The sequence below is a fragment of the Meriones unguiculatus genome (assembly GCF_030254825.1).
Source record: "Meriones unguiculatus strain TT.TT164.6M chromosome Y unlocalized genomic scaffold, Bangor_MerUng_6.1 ChrY_unordered_Scaffold_32, whole genome shotgun sequence".
Lineage (NCBI taxonomy): Eukaryota > Metazoa > Chordata > Mammalia > Rodentia > Muridae > Meriones > Meriones unguiculatus.
This window is the reverse complement of record NW_026843711.1, coordinates 340398-357221: the sequence shown is the minus strand read 5'-3', so window position 1 is coordinate 357221 and position 16824 is coordinate 340398. Positions and strand designations below refer to the sequence as shown.

Sequence of the window (16824 nt, the reverse complement as noted above, 5' to 3'; positions counted from 1 at the left end):
AAATATCTCCTGTTTTTGCCATATTAGCTTTAAGTCACTTTCTGAGTAGTTTACTCATTCTTCCCTGGGCAATGAAGAATGCTTACCATTGCAGGCAGCAAGAAGGCATTGAGCAAGCCAGAATCTAATTTTTATTTTATCTTTTACCAGCTGATGTTGGCAGGCCTTTCTGCTGATAGATGGCCTTGTGCACATGGGTTGTTGCAAAGGCATACTGACCATCAGTGTAGATGTTTATCTTTTTACCCTTTTCCAGAGTTAATGCCTGGGTTAAAGCAATCAATTCAGCTCGCTGAGCGGAAGTGCCCTTTGGCAACACCTGGGCCCATTTTACTTTATGTCCATCTACCACTCCTGCCCCTGCCTTTCTCTTCCCGTTCTCCAAAAAACTGCTCCTGTATTTACAGTATGTCACCTTGATATCAGGCAGAAGCTGATCTTTCAAGTCCTTTTGCCATCCCTGTTCCTCTCCTAGAAGCTGCAAACAATCATTCTCCAGGGGCTGGATGTCTGGATTGGGCAATAAGGTGGCAGGATTTAGCCCTGAAGCCAGGGCAAAGGTGACTCTATGGTTATTCAAGAGCAAAGCCTGGTAATGTGTCATGTGGACATTCATAAGCCAGTGATCAGGTGGCTGCCTTATGACACTTTCAAGGGCATGAGGAGCATAGATGGTGAGGTCCTATCTCAGAGTCTGTTTGTCTGCATCTTTTAATAGTGCTGCCACTGCTGCTATTATTCGCAGACAGGATGGCTATCCTGCCACTACTGAATCAAGTTTTTTGGATAGATAAGCTATGGTTCTCTTCCAGGGTCCAATTTTCTGTGTTAGCACCTCTTTGGCCATTCCCTGATTCTCAGCCACATGGGGATGGATGGTCACATAAGGGAGTCCCAATGCCTGGGCCAACATTAAGGCTTCTTTGATATATCAAATGTGGCTTGTACATCATTTCCCCTGATGAAAGAATCATTCCCCTTTGTAAGGGCATACAGAGGGGCTGCCATCTCAGCAAATCCCGGAATCCACAGTCAAAAAATCCCTGCTGTACCACTGAGAATTCCCTCAGTTGTTTAGTAGTCCACGGAAGGGAAATATGAAATACAGTCCCTTTTCTAGCTTCTGACAGCTATCTCTTTCCCTCTATTAATATATAACCACACATCTTTCCCCCTCTTAATATATAACCTCATACCTTTCCCTCTGTTAATATATAACCCAGAAAACTGACCTGTTTTCTGCAGAGCTGGGCCTTTTTCACTGTTGCTCTGTAGCCAAGCCCACCCAGATCTTGGAACAACCAGTTGGTGGCTTCAAGGTAGGTTTCTTTAGAATCTGCAGATAATAGAATATCACCCACATATTGGAGAAGAATTACCTGGGGATTGGTGGCCCAGAAGTGCACCATGTCCTCGTGTAGGACTTCATCAAATATCTTAAGGGAATTTTTGAGGAAGTCAAGTCCATGTAAGCTTGCCTGAGACCCCTGAGCCTGGGTCTTTCCATTCAAGAGCAAAAATGTCTTGGCTGGTAGGGCTGAGTTGGAAACAAACAAACAAACAAAAAAATTGTGTCCTTAAGGTCCAGGACCATATACCAAACCCTATCGGGGGGAAGGGAACTCAACAGGTTATGTGGGTTAGGCAAGGTAGGGTATAAGTCCATGACCTGTTTGTTAACTTCCCTCAAGTCCAGTATGGGTTGATAGTCGTTGCTCCCAGGCTTCCGAACTGGCAATAATGGAGTATTGCAGGCACATTGGCACCTTTTGAGCACCCCTAGGTCAAGGAGCCCATTGTACTTGAGGGTGGATCCTGTCACGGGTTTCCTTAGACATTTGATATTGTTGCACCAAGATTGGGTTAGCCTGAGGCTTCAGCTCTATCTGAACAGCTTTATCTCTGCTTTTCCTAGGCCAGCCATATCAGCCCATGCTCTGGGATGTCTCTCTAACCACCAGTCATGTCTTTTTCCGGACTTCTCAAAAAGGTAGTATTCATCTTCCAGTTGAATTGTCCATACATGAATGGGTTCCCTTTTATTGTCTGTCACCTGTAGGCCATCTGGTCTAAAACAAATATGGGTCCCTATCTTATTTAAGATATCTCACCCTAACAGCAGGTATGGGCATTCAGGGACAACTAAGAATGAGTGGGATACCGGGCCCACTGTAAGGTCCACCATTCTTCGGGTAGTCCATGAGTATTTTTTACATCCAGTGGCTTCTTGGACCCATGATTTCTTCCCTTTTTTTAGCTCCAAACTCTTGCAACACAACAGAATACAGGGCGTCAGTGTCCACCAAGAAGTTGACTGGCATCCCCTCCACCTTAAGGGTTATCCTTGGCTTGGGAAGGACTGAATCCTGTTCCCCCAGTCACTGTTATCACCCAGTTATGACCCAGGTCTCCAGGGCTTGGGCGTTTGGTTTTTCTGGCTTTTTTTTTTTCCTTTTAGGAAAATCCTTGATCCAGTGTCCTTTCTCCTTGTAATATGCACACTGATCCTTAGACAGAGGGCCTCCCCAGTTGCCAGGAACTCTCTCCCTATCATTACGATTCTCCTGAACTATGGTGACCAGGATCTTAATTAACTTTCTGTCTTGTCTCTTATCCCTTTCTCTTTCTCTTCTTGCTCTTTCTGTTTCCTTTCTTCCTTCTCTTCTTCCATCTCCCAACTATAGAAAACCTTCTCTGCTACCTATACTAAATCCTTTAGTGACTTATCCTGCAAACCCTCTACTTTCTGGAGCTTTCTACAAATATCTCTGGCAGACTGGACTATAAAGATTATAGTCACCATTGCCCTATGCTCATCTGAGGAAGGATTATTGGATGTAAACCGGTGGTATGCCTCCATTAGCGGTTCAAGAAAGCCTGTGGGAGATTCATCCAGCCCCTAAACCATCTCTCTCACTTTCATCAAATTGGTGAGCTTGAGAGCAGCCCCACAGAGACCTGCCATTAGAGTCCATTGTAGAATTTTAGGAGCTCCCTACCTCTGGGTGTGTTGTAATCCCAGTTTGGGTGGGTGAGGAGAAAGCCATCATTAATCTCATTAGAGAGGACAAAGGGCCTCCCATCCATCCCTGACACATTCTTTGTCACCTAAAGAAGGACCTGTCCCCATTCCTCAGTAGTCAGGAGGCCATGCAAGAGTTTCTGGCAGTCATCCCAAGTAGGCTGGTGTGAGAATAGGACAGATTCAAACAAATCAGTTAGAGCTTGGCGATTTTCAGAAAAGAAGGGGGATTATGGGCTTTCTATCAGCTGAAGAAATAGGCCAGCACTGAAGTTGTTGATTTCCATAGCCATCAAGGGGCCCATAGGCAAGCAAAGGAAGGGCCATGGAGCCTGGCTGAGCTGTTCAGCAGCTCCAAGTTCCCACTGATGGACTGCTTTTGCTTTTGGAATCTGGTGGTGACTGCAATGGTGCCAAAGGGCTGATGGAACTCTGCTGTGGACCTGCTGGGGGATTACTTGGGGGGAGAACTGGCAGTAGGGAGGCAGAAGTTCAAAAAGAAGGAGATCCATATCTGAAGTGGCAAGTATCTTCTTCTCCTTGACTGCACAGATGGCTGTTGGGGAAGTCTCTGTGGGAAGAATAAAGGGGCGCAGCCAAGGAGATGGGTAATGAACTAGATCCTCCCAAGTCAGAATATATGGAACCTGATCATGGTGGCCTCCTGGAGTCTGGAGGGTCTTAATCTTGACATCAAGGATCTTGTCAAGGTGAAGGGTGCCCTCCAGTGACCATACAAACTGAAAAGTAGGACACTCTGAGGAAGAGAAAGTTTGCCATTTCCCCTTTTTAACTTCAACTGAAAGGTTATGAACCCTTTATCTCACCTCTGAGAAATGATCAAGGGTTAGGCAATAAGGGTGTAGTCACAGTCTGTCCCATAATAAAGTCATCCATCAGGAAAGTCAAAGAGGCAAAAACACGATAGAGACAAAGAGAACAAGACAAGCAATTAGACAAGGATGCCCTTACTGCTGGTACCACAGAACGCTGAGAGGCTGCCTGGCAGCGGCCATCTTCACGAAGAAATAGATGGGAGGAGGACCATCCTGGATCTAGACTCCCAAATGGAATCTGGAGTGTCCTCCAGTTCCCAGTCAAGCAATATTCTGATATATCTGTCTATCACAATGACTGATGAGACAAACAAAAAGGTCCAGATAGGTGCCTAACCAGAAACAGATTGGTAAGACAGAAACAAACAAAGCAAAACAGAAATCAAAGTAACCTGTTCCAAGCTCAATTTGATGAGAGTTGGGGAAGTGGCATGCCCTTTCCGGGCCAAACACAACAAATGTAAAACCTGGAGGTTTCACAGCTCAGGAGTTCAAGATTGTGCTTTTCCCAGGAACTCCCATAAACCACAACTCAATGCAAAAGCAAGAGGGTTTTTTTGTTTTTTGTTTTTTTGTTTTGTTTTGTTTTGTTTAGTTTTGTTTTGTTTTCCAATCACAATAGGGTCACCTCTCCAAAGGCAGGAGACAAACCTGAGCATACAAGGCACAGGGTTTTTATAATTAACAATCTGGCCACTTTTGCTCTATATATTGATTGGTCAGCAAGAATAGCATGAAGATAGCTTACAGCTAGTTGTTTGCAGTTTTGGGCCATTTGTGAGTTTTCTCAAAACAATTCACCTTGCCCTCATATTTTTTAAAAACTATCTCGGAGCAGTTCATCCTACCTTTTAGAGCTAAGTGCCTCTGGCCTCAATTCAAGGATGGGAATAGTCACAGCTGTTTTTCTTGTGCAGTGGTTTTCATTCTATAGTGGCCCCTCAATCACAGGATGGGAAACTCATTGTATATGTAAGACTGTCATTCTTAACTCCCATTGGAAGGTACAATAATATCTTTCCAATATCCCACTTTGCCTGAGTGCAAAAGAAGGCTTGATATGCCACCCCAACTTTAGAGTAGTAGGCATTTCAACCTATGACCTGGACAGGGGATATTGGTAAGCTGTCCTGATGAATACTCTCTCTGGTAAAGCAAAGAGGATGACCTCTTCCTATTCCTGAAAATTTAAGAGTCTGTTTTACTTGCATTCCTTCAAAAGCTGGAAAACCCAGAAACTAAGTATTGTTGACATTAACAAAATTTTTAAAATATATGTTTTAGGACCAAATTTTAGGCAGATATACATAGGCAAACTTTATGGTTATCCATTTTAGATTTAACCTTAAAAAACAACAACAAAACTAAAGAAACAGACTAGGCAAAATTCAAGTTTGTACTCAACTATTATTTTTAGCATGACTTTAAATCTATTCTTTTTAAACTAAATTTAAAACAAAACTTTTATTAAAACATCATTTATAAAGGTGTTAGCAAATCTTATTAATCCTATTATATTGTATTAATATTTAACAGAAAAAAATGACAGGACAAAAGTTTTATTTAACGTTAATCAGAGAACTATACTTAGTTTATAAGCCCTCAGAAAAAGTGAGATGTTCTGGCCATACCAAATCTATAAGACAGAAATAAACAACATTAAATCATTTATTTAGGTACTGGTAGCCAGACATATATTTTATATAATGGTTAACAATGATCTGATTATAACCATGCATAACCCTGGGCTAACATAAAATTGTAGTCCTTTTTTTTTTTTCCTGTAAGAGATCATAAGCAAGCATTTTGCATTGAAGAATCTACAGCATTTTAAATGTAGAACAACATATTTTATAGTTTTTTTTTACATGAATATATTTAAATTACTACAGTTTTTGTTTAATTGGCTTAAAAATGGCTTGGTTTTACTTTGTAACCTTAATAAAATAAATACCAAGGTTTTTCATTACCCCCAAAGTGTTGAGAACCTGTTTTAAGTTCTTTGTTAGACTTCCCAAGGGTTACTATTGTAAAATACCTGATTTTTTTTTTCAATGCAGTTTATTCAGGAACCTTGAACAATCCTCGGACCCTGAGGAAAGCCAGCCCACAGCATAAATAGCCTCTGGGTAGCCAACCCAGGCGTGCCATATGGGCAATGCAGATAGGTCCACATACATGGAAGCAAGCCAGATCCTCAGCCTTAGCCAAATGTGGAATTGTTCGTGACAGAGAGCACTCACCATCGGGAAGGTGGAAGGCGGAAACCAGCTCCATCTTTAAGGCATAGCATTCCGCAGCTCTCTAAAGTTCCCCCTTTTTATTTTAGAGGCATTTTTTTTTTTTTTTTTTTTTTTTTTTTTTTAGTATTTATCTCCCATGTTCTAGAACTTATTTCAGGTATGTTGATTCAAATTGTCTCATGTCTAAAAATATCCAAGTCTACAGATAAACATACACACAGAGAGAGATACATAAGAAAAACAGAAATGTGACATTGTTACCTTGGAGTAACCAGGATACCCAAATACCAGGAATTGACCAGCCCGTACTGGACACAAGTCCCACGGAAGGAGTTGACCCCCTCATGGGTCCCCTCCAGTCACATAGATTCCAGAAGGAGCAGAGCCCCCATGGCCCTTTCCACAGTTTCCAGATGGAGAGCAGTCTCCAGGAGCCCTATTATCACAGAGAATAGAGTTCCAGTGTCCCTCTCTCCTGGTCCCAAAAGGAGTAGAACCTTAAGGGGCCTCTTCCCCAGGAATTGGGCCTTCCTCCAGATTCCCTCAACAAGATTGGAAACTCTCCAAGTTTCCTAGACCTCATGAGCAAAGTAAAACCAGAAACCAATACAGAAACATGCAGACAAAAAAAAAAAAGACAAAGATAAAAAACAACCATAGTACCTGCTTCATAAACGTATAAATATTTTTAAAACCAGTTTTTGTAATATTAAAACAAAGCTCTGTATCCCATTTTTAAGAGGATTGCTTGATTTGCTGTTTTAGTTCTTTATATATCCTGGATATAAGCCATCTGTCACATGTAGGGTTCGTAAAGATCTTTCCTAGTCTTTAGGCTATCGTTTTATTTTGATGACTATGTACTTTGCTTTACTGAAGCTTTTCAGCTTTGTGAATTCCCATTCATCAGTTGTTGCTCTTAGAGCCTATGCTGTTGATGTTCTATTCAGGAAGTTATCTCCTGTGCCAATAAGTTCCAATGTCTTACACACATTTTCTTCTAAAGGATTTAGTGTATCTGGTTTTATGTTGATATCTTTGATCCACATGGACAGAATGGCAGAGAAACACTTAAAGAAATGCTCAATTTAGCTATCAGAGAGATGCAAATCAAAACGACCCTGAGATTTCACCTGACAACCACCAGAATGGCTAAGATCAAAAACTCAAGTGACAACATATCCTGGAGAGGTTATGGAGAAAGGAGAGCCCTCCTCCATTGCTGGTGCAAATGCAAACTTGTACAACCACTTTGGAAATCAATTGGCAATTTCTCAGAAAATTAGGAATAGTGCTTCCTCAAGATTCCGATATACCACTCCTAGGCCCCTCATTTTCAAGGTTCCCTGTTTGGGTGCCAAATGACCCATCCTTTAGGTTGGTCAAAAAATGTATGTGAGATTAATATTTGCTAATTATTATCTTTAGTAAAGCTTGCCGTTAATCTAAAACAGCTGTGTAACCAAATCCCCACACAGAGACTGGGGTTTATTTAGTTAGCCTAGAACATGATGTTGGGCAATAGTTACTCCCTCCTAAACCTCCAAGCCCTCATATTTTCCTAACTTTTAGATTTTACCCATTATAAAAATGTGAAATATTATGTCCAGTCCATCTCAATGTAGTTCCAAGATCTGTCCTCCAGCTCTCTCTCCAAGCTCTCTCTCTCATGCTTTTCTCCCACTCATTTCCTGCCCTCTAGCTCTTCTCCTCTTTCCTGTCCTCTGGCTCCTCACTTTGCACAACACTGTGGCTAGTTGCTTTCTTTTTGACTGTTTAAAATAATGCAATATCGATCGGGACATGGCTAGGATACAGAGTTAATAAAATGTAACTGATAAAAAAATAAAAAATAAAAAATAAAATTAAAAAATGAGCATTCATGTAACTTACCAATAGGGTTCTTCTAATGTAGAGGTATTTGTGTATTCCAGAATTACTGATATATTTACCATTTTATATTCCATATGCATGTTATGCCAAATGTGTCATATGGTGAATTTATAGTAGTTCTGGAATTGTATACTATTTCTGGAATATTTTCCTACTTAAAGGTACTGCATCACAACTTAGAAAATTAAAGTTCAGTAGCCAGTCTTAAAAGTAAAATTAATATTTACAATTAATTACCTTTTGTCTAAATTTTTCAAATTTGTCTTTGTTATTTTTAACGCACAATATATGAATGTTTAATTTTTTCACTTTTTAAAAATGTATTTATATTTTTTATGAATTAGAGTTTATTCACTTTATATACCTGCTGCAACCACTTTCATCAATCCCTCTCAATAGCACCCTCTCTCCCTCATCTCCTCCCATGCCTTTCTCCAATACACTGATAAGGGAGGTCTTCCTCCCCTTCCCTTTAACCCTACCCTATTAGATATCATCAAGACTGGATACATTGTTTTCCCTCGTGGCCTGATAAGGCTGATTTCCCATCAGGGGGAGGTTATCAGAGAGGCAGCCACTGAGTTCAGAGACAGTTCCTATTCCCATTACTAGGGGACCCACTTGAGCTGCCATGGGCTACATCTGTGCAAGAGTTCCAAGGATTGTAGGTTATCTTCAAGCATGGTACTTGTTTGAAGTATCACTCTCAGAAAAGACCCCTGTCTTCAGAATTTTTTGATCTATTGATCTGCTTGTGGAGCACTTGTCCCTTCCAGGTCTTCCTGTCCTCTCCTTCTTTCATAAGACTCTCTGCATTCAGCCCAAAATTTGGCTTCGAATCTCAACATCTCCTTCAATGCCTTGCTAGCTAAAGTCTTTCAAAGGCCCTCTATGGTAGGCTGATGTCCTGTTGACTATTTTCTCCCTCTTCTTATGTCCTTCCCCTTTGCCTTTTTGCATGATGTTTGATCATTTTACCCACAGTCTTCCTCTTTGCTTAGCTTCTTTAGGTGTACAGATGTTAGTATGTTTATCCTATATTATATGTCTAATATCCCCTTATAAGTGAGTATATACCATGTGTATCTTTCTGCTTCTGAGATAACTCACTCATGATGATCTGTTCTAGTTCCCACCATTTGCCTGCAATTTCATGATTTCCTTGTTTTTAATTGCTGAGTAGTATTCCATTGTGTAAATGTACCAGAATTTCTTTTTCCATTTCTTGATTGGGTGACATCTGGGTTGTTTCCAGATTCTGGCTATAAAAAATAGTGCTGCTACAAACATGGTTGAGCAAATGTCATTGTTGTTTACTTGAGCATGTTTTGAATATATGCCTAAGAGTGTTATAGCTGGATCTTGAGGAAGCACTATATATAATTGTCTGAGAAAGCACCAGATTCATTTCTAAAGTGGTTGTACAAGAAGTGAAAACCATACAATGGCAAAAAGACAGCACCTTCAACAAATGGTGCTGGTCTAACTGGATATCTACCTGTTAAAAAGTGAAAATACATCCAAATCTATCAACCTGCACAAAAGTAAAGTCCAAGTTGATCAAAGACATCAACATAAAACCAGACACACTAAATCTGTTAAAAGAAAAACTAGGGAAGAGCCTTGAACTCATTGGCACAGGAGACAACTTCCTGCACAGAACACCAACAGCATAAGCCCTAAGATTAACAATCAATAAATGGGACTCAAAAAAAAAATAATGCAATATCAGATTGAAACCAGAAACTGGGGGAGAGGAGAGAAATCAGCATTTGAATAAATGAGGGTAAGGTGTATAGATTTCAAAAGAACATTATACAAACAGAAAAGGGTCCACCTAAAAGAGTGAGTATAAATGGGGGGACAGAGACAGATTCCTGATCAAGTCTCAGTTTACTGAATGAGAAAACAATACTAATAAAGCAAAGGGTAAAAGCAAATATTTTTTCACAGTAGCCACCTAAAAGGCATCCAGGAATTCACTCGAGGTTACACAAAGTTTTTGGTCTAGTTCCCAAGGTTTCAGGGAGCTTGCTATCTACTTCTCAGACTCAGAACACCCTGCTTGCAGAGACCACCAAGGAAAGACTCTGAGACATAGAACTTAGATAAGACTTGCATCTGCCAAAACCAGGAGGCAGAATTCAAATTACCACCCTCCTTCAGAAACCAGACAATTCCTGGGACTGGTTTGGCTGAAAAAGTGAAAATCTGTGAGTACAATAGGAGAAATGAGGGGAAATAAACTATTTGACAACTGGTTCGGTTCCACACTAGTGTAGCCAAACCTCTATGAGCAGGGTTGACTTGGCTGACCTGGCTGGATGGTCAGCTATGTCCTACTCAGTGGTCAGTGAGGAGGCCTCCTGATCTTGGTGTTTACATTTAAAATTGGGCCTTCAGTGCAGTGTAATGGGTCCATGTTATATGCCTAGAAAACAAGAGCAACTGTGTTTCTGGCTGTAGTCCTCCAGACAAACCCTTTAAACATAGTGTTAGGGCCAGGACTGCTAGTTAAATGGTGCCAGCTGGAAAGCATGCCTTACAAAGTCAAACTGTGCCTCCCTTTAGCATAATATTTTCTCCATGTTAAAAGTCATTGTAAAAGTTTTCAACATATTATTTTTTATTGACTATGTGGGAATTTCATATAATATACATTACTCATTTTCCATTGCTTCTAGGATTAAATTCCTACCCATGTGCAACTCTCATTATTTTTTCTTTAAAATACATCAATTGAAATATGTGTTGTTCATCTATTCATTGGAACATGATCAGAGTATCAGTGCCAAGTCTCTTAAAGAAAACTGAGTTCATCCTTCCCACACCATTCATCCTTCCCACACCCTTCATCCCCAACAAGAACAAGCCATCAGTCCTGAAGAGGTCTAAATTTCATCATCTTGACCATCTTTTTTCTTATGTATTTATTTATTATGATTTATTCGCATTGTATCTCCTCTTTTTGCATTTTAGATGACTTTTTCTAGTTCAAACCATTTACCTGAAAATATCACAATGTAATTTTCTTAGCTTAATAATACTCTGTTATGTAATTATTCCACACTTTCCCCAAAAGAGATTTTCAGTCTTTTTCTTTAGTCCTTGGAAGTTATTTAGATTTTATTCATTGTATTGAATGATAAAATATCAGGATAACTTATTTCTTATAGCCTAGAGGTCCCTCCATCATCTTCTACTTTCTGGTGATTTGAATTGCAAATCCCCTTGAAGCTCATTGCTTTACATGTTGAGTCCCCAGCAAGGAAATGTGTGGGAAGTGTGTATGGCCTTGTTATGTTTCTGTAAGTTTTTTTTCAGCCCTTTTATCTTTTGTATACAGGAGGGCTACTGATTTCTTGAGTTATTTTTGTATCCCGCCAATTTGCTGAAGGTTGTATGAGTTCCCTGGTAGAATTTTGGTGGTCACTCAGGTATACGATCATATCATCTGCAAGGTAAAGGCTAAAAGATGAGTTTCCAAGCAAATGGACCAAAGAAGCAAGCAGGAGTAGCCATTCTAATATCTCATAAAATAGACTTTCAACCAAAATTAATAAAAAGAGATCAGCAAAGACACATAATCCTCATCAAGATAAAATTCCATTAGGAAGGCATTACAGTCCTGAACATCTATGCCCCCAAATCAAGGGCATATTTGTAAGACAAACATTAATAAATTTTAAACCACACATACATTCCCACACATTAATAGTGGGAGACTTTAACACCCTACTCTCAACAAAGGACAGCTCAGCAAAACAGAAATTAAACAAGGAAACAATATCTCTGACAGAAATCATGAATCAAATGGGCCTAACAGACAATTACAGAACCTGACACCCAAACACAAAAGAATTTACCTTCTTAGCATCTCATGAAACCTTCTCCAAAATAGAGCATATAGTTGGTCACAAAGCAAGCCTCAACAGACACAAGAAGATTGGTATACATGTATCTTATCTGATCACCGTGGAATAAGGCTGGACCTCAATAACACAGAAATAGCAAAAAACCTACACACACATGTAAACTGAGCAGCTTGCTACTAAAAGATAGCTGGGTCATGGAAGAAATAAAGAAAGAAATTATAGTCTTCCTAGAGTTCAATGAAAATGAAGGCACAACATACCCAAACTTGTGGGACACAATGAAAGTAGTGCTAAGAGAAAAGTTCATAGCACTAAGTGCCTTCAAGAAGAAATGTGAGACATCTCATTCAAGCAACTTTATAGCTCACTTAAAAACTCTACAAAAAGAAAAAGCAGACACACCAAAAAGGAGTAAATGGCTGGAAATAATCAAACTCAGGGCTTAAATCAGTCAATTAGAAACAAATAAAACAATTCAAAGAATCAATGAAACCAAGAGCTAGTTCTTTGAGAAAATCAACAGGATAGACAAATCCTTAGCCAATCTAACTAAAGGTAAGAGAGACACCATCCAAATCAACAAAATCATGAAAGAAAAGAGGGACATAACTACAGACACTGAGGAAATCCAATCATTAGAACTTATTTCAAAAGTCTATATGCCACAAAATTTGAAAATCTAAATAAAATGGCCAATTTTCTTGATAGTTTCCACTTATCAAAGCTGAATTAAGACCAGGTATATATAATAAATAGTCCTATATTCCCTAAGGAAATAGAAGCTGTCATCAAAAGTCTATCATCCAAAAAGATCCTAGGACCAAATGGTTCAGCACAGAATTCTACCAGACTTTCAAAGAAGAGCTAATGCCAGTTCTCTTCAAACTATTCCACAAAATAGATAGAGAAGGAAGACTACAAAACTCATTCTATGAAGCCATTGTCACATTGGTACCTAAGTCTCACAAAGACCCAACAAAGAAAGGGAATTTCAGGCCAATCTCCTTTATGAACTTTGTTGCAAATATACTCAACAAAATACTTGCAAACTGAATACAAGAACATCAAAGATATCATGACTAATGATATTTTTGACAATGACCAAATCGGGTTTATCCCAGGTATGTAAGGGTGGTTCAGTATACGGAAATCCAACAATGTGATCCACCATAGTAACAAACTGAAAGAAAAAACAAACAACAAACAAAAAACACATGATAATCTCCTTAGATACTGAGAAAGCATTTGACAAAATCCATAATGCATTTGTGGTTAAAGTATTGGCGAGATCAGGGATACAAGGCATATATCTAAATATAGTAAAGGCAATATACAGCAAGCCTATTGCCAACATCAAACTAAATGTAGAGAAACTTAAAGCAATCCTATGGAAATCAGGGACAAAGCAAGGCTCCTCATTTGCTCCATATCTCTTCAACAAAATTCTGGAAGTCCTTGCTAGAGCAATAAAACAACTGAAGAATGGAAGAAGTCAATTTATCATTATTTGCAGATCGTATACCTGAGTGACCCCCAATATTCTACCAGGGAACTTGTACAGCTCATAAACACCTTCAGCAAAGTTGCAGGATATAAAAATAACTCAAAAAAAAAAAATCAGTAGCCCTTCCGTATACAAAAGACAAAAGGGCTGAGGAAGAAATTAGCGGAAAAAAAAATTACTCTTCACAAAAGACATAAAATACCTTGGTGTAACCCTAACCAAGCAAGTCAATGACTTGTATGTAAAAAACTTCAAGATTCTGAAGAAAAAAATATAAGAAAATATCAGAAGATGTGAAGACCTATGCTCATGGCTTGGCAGGATTATCATTGTAAAAATGGCCATCTTCCCAAAAGCAATCTAGCAAATCAATAGAATTCCCATCAATCTACCAACATAATTTTTTACAGAAAATTTGAAAGAAAAATTCTCATTTCTTATGGAAAAACAAGAAACCAGAATTGCTAAAACAATGCTCTACAATAAAAGATCTTTTGGATGTATCTCCATCCTTGATCTCAAGTTGTACTATAGAGCAACAGTAATAAACACTACATGGTCTCTCATAGAAACAGAATGGTTTTTCAATGGAACCAAATAGAAGATCCAGAAATAAACCCACATACTTATGGACACCTGAGTTTTGACAATGATGCAAAAAAAAAAAAGGAAAAATGAATGCCTACAGATTGGGAAAGAATCTTCACTGACCCTCTATGTGACAGAGGGATTTTATCAAAAGGAAGGAGAGGAAGACCTCCCCTATCAGCAGATTTGGGAAGGTGCATGCATGGATAAGTGGGAAGGATCGTGGCTTTGGGATAGGAGGAAGGAGGGGTTTATTGAGGTATATAAAGGTTGATATGCCAATAAAAGCAAACAGACAGAATGGAGTCTCTGTCTCTTGGTGTCTGTCAAGTTATATGTTTTTTTTTTTTTCGAGATTGGTCTTAATATTTCTGAATCTGTTTCTCTAGCTCTTTGTCTCTCTTGCTCTTTCTGTCACCCTCTTTCAGCCTGCCACTTGTTTTTAATTATGAAAAGCTCTCAGTTCTGCTGAAGGACTACAACATGATGACTGCTTGCAAACATGACATTCTGGATTGTTTCTGTAAAAATATAAGCAAGCTCCCAATTAAATGCTCTTTGTTCTATGATTTGCCTTGATCAGGGAGCATTTTCGCAGTAAATAATTCACTGACTGAGGACATATGTGTGCATTTAACAAATAATAATAGAATCGGTCAAAATGTGAACTCACATGTCATGGACTTTATTAAATACCATGTGTAAGAAATATATGACACTTTTCCTGAACTAAGAACAATCTTGGACACAGGAACTGACATCTCATGGTTTTGTGCTTTCACCTGCCCAATTTGATGCATGTAGTTCTGCTCACCTTCTCTCTCAAACACAGTCTCCACTAGGCCCTTTTAATAACTGCCTCCTGAATCTCTTACAGGCTTTCACCTGTTTCATTAGATCATTCTCCATTACAGGGAATCAACACCTGGAGAATCTTCAGGATTGCATGGGGATGATTAAATAAACTTTCCTCAGTGTCCAGTACTCTAATCCTGTCCACACATCACTTTTTCTTGTGAAACCCAACTAGCCTTTCTCCCATCCCTACCAAATGAAAAGTTAGTCTACAACTGTAGTATTGGTTCTGAAATTTCCTAGGTTTTGACTTAGAAATGAGCAGTTACTCACATACTTACTAAATGTACCTTCACATTTTATTCATATAAATGGCAAACCGTCCTATGGTTATTTGGGGTATTAAGAATTTAATGGCTAGGATTCTCTGCTAGATAATGAGTTCCTGGAAAACGTGGACTTGGTCTCTCTATTTCTGAGTCTGTCTCTCTAAGACTTTCTCTGCCTCTCTTAGTCTCCCTCTCCCTGCCTGCCACTTGTGTTTCATTATCAGAAGCGATCAGATATGCTGATGGACTACAACAAGATGACTTCTGGCTGACATGATATCCTGGATAGTCTCTGTAAATAATATAAGCAAGGTCCCAATTAAACACTTTTTGTTCAAAGATTTGCCTTGGTCAGGGAGCATTTTCCCATTAAGTAATTCACTGCCTGAGGACATATCTGGGATAATGTGAAAGTCACATGTCAAGGACACATAACTTTATTAATGACCACATGAAAGAAATATGTGACAATTTTCCTGAACTAAGAGTCTTAGACACAGGAACTGACAGCTCTGGGTTGTGTACTTTCAGATCCCCAGATTGAGGCATTTAGAGCTCCTCAACCTTTCTCTCAAGCACACTGTTCACTTGGCCCTTTTAATAACTGGCTCCTGAAACTCTCACTGGCTTTAACATGTTTCATGTCATCATTATCCATCTCAGCCAATCAGCACCTGTGAGAATCTTGTTTCTGTAAGTAAGCAAACTTTTCTCAGTGTCCAGTACCTCTGAGCTGGTAAACCCATGATTTTTCTTGTGAAACCCAACAAGCCTTTATCTCATCCCTTTATCCATATCTCACAACTTTATTCCTATTTACCACCATGACAATGTCAGGTAAGAAATGAAACTTTAATGTTTATTTAATTGTACAGCTTCCCAACTAGGGAAGCTTCAAAGAATGTGGGATTTAGGGGAATGTACCAAATGACAAGGTGGTCTCCTACTGTGCTTTTGGTTCTGAAATTTCCTAGGTTGTGACCTAAAACTGAGCAGTTAATTACATACTTACTAAATTCACATTTTTATTGATATATTGGCAAACCAGCCCTTGGGTTACTTGGTGTATTGAGTCTGTAAGACCTGGGAAAAGAGAAGCAAACCTGACAATTTCTAGGTATGATTTGACTGAAACAGAGAAAGATTGGTAAGTGTAAAAGGAGAATTGAGGGCAATATATTTTTGACAGCTGGTGCTGATAAAAACTAGTGTTGGTTGGCTGACCTGGCAGGATCAGCAGCTGTGACCTTACAGTGGTCTTTGTATTGGGGTTTACAATTAAAACTGAGCATTCAGGAAAGAGAAATGGGTCCTTGTTAAAGGACTAGGACAAAAGAGTAGCTCTGTCCTCCAGAAAAACCTCTAAACATAGCATTAGTGACAGGACTGATAGTTCAGTGGTGCCACCTGAGCTCATAGGATCTGAGGTAGCTGGGTAACCACTAGTTCAAAGCTAGGATTCTCTGCTACATAATGTGTTCTTGGAAAGCATGCCTTACAAAGTCAAACTCTGCCCTTCTTTGGTGGAATATTTTCTCCATGATAAAAGCCAGTGTAAAAGTTTTCAACATATTATTTTTATTGATTATGTGGGAATTTCATATAACATACATTACACTCATTTTCCATTGTTCCCGGGTTCAAATTCATACCCATATGTCACAATATTTTTTTCTTTTCTTTAAAATACATCAGTTTAAGTATGTGTTGTTGATATACTCATTGGAACATGAACAGAC

The 16824-nt window shown here is 39.1% G+C and overlaps 1 long non-coding RNA gene across 2 annotated transcripts in view; it reads left to right on the top strand.

Moving 5' to 3' along the window:
• The first annotated feature begins 1251 nt into the window (after positions 1 to 1251).
• Positions 1252 to 16824, top strand: part of LOC132651872 (uncharacterized) — a 47244-nt gene continuing 31671 nt past the window's right edge. For both annotated transcript variants that reach the window (XR_009589423.1, XR_009589422.1), the window contains exons 1-2: positions 1252 to 1319; positions 1916 to 1990. This is a non-coding gene — a long non-coding RNA (uncharacterized LOC132651872). The remainder of the gene's footprint in view (positions 1320 to 1915; positions 1991 to 16824) is intronic.